We start from the raw sequence: 295 nt of genomic DNA, 5'->3' as shown, positions 1-295 counted from the left end.
CAGCAAGCTTCCTGACATTAAACATTAACAGTTTTTTTAAATGACCCAGTTCATTTTCATGCCCATAAATGATTAATTAAAATTCCCTTTCAGAACCAATGACATGGCTGGAAGTTTATGACTGAGAATTTGAGCTGTCCTGTAATAAGTTACTCCTAAACTGGTGAATGGTAAATCCAGGTATTTATTGTTCTTTATGGCCCCTTGGGGAGTTTTAAAGACTTCCCAAGTGACACATGTGTGTTAAGGTCTAACCTCATCGGGAATACAACAAGTATTGCTTGATTTGGGGTAC

Source organism: Tachyglossus aculeatus, chromosome 17, assembly GCF_015852505.1.
Source record: "Tachyglossus aculeatus isolate mTacAcu1 chromosome 17, mTacAcu1.pri, whole genome shotgun sequence".
In the NCBI taxonomy this organism is placed as follows: domain Eukaryota; kingdom Metazoa; phylum Chordata; class Mammalia; order Monotremata; family Tachyglossidae; genus Tachyglossus; species Tachyglossus aculeatus.
Note: the sequence above shows the minus strand (reverse complement) of the source record.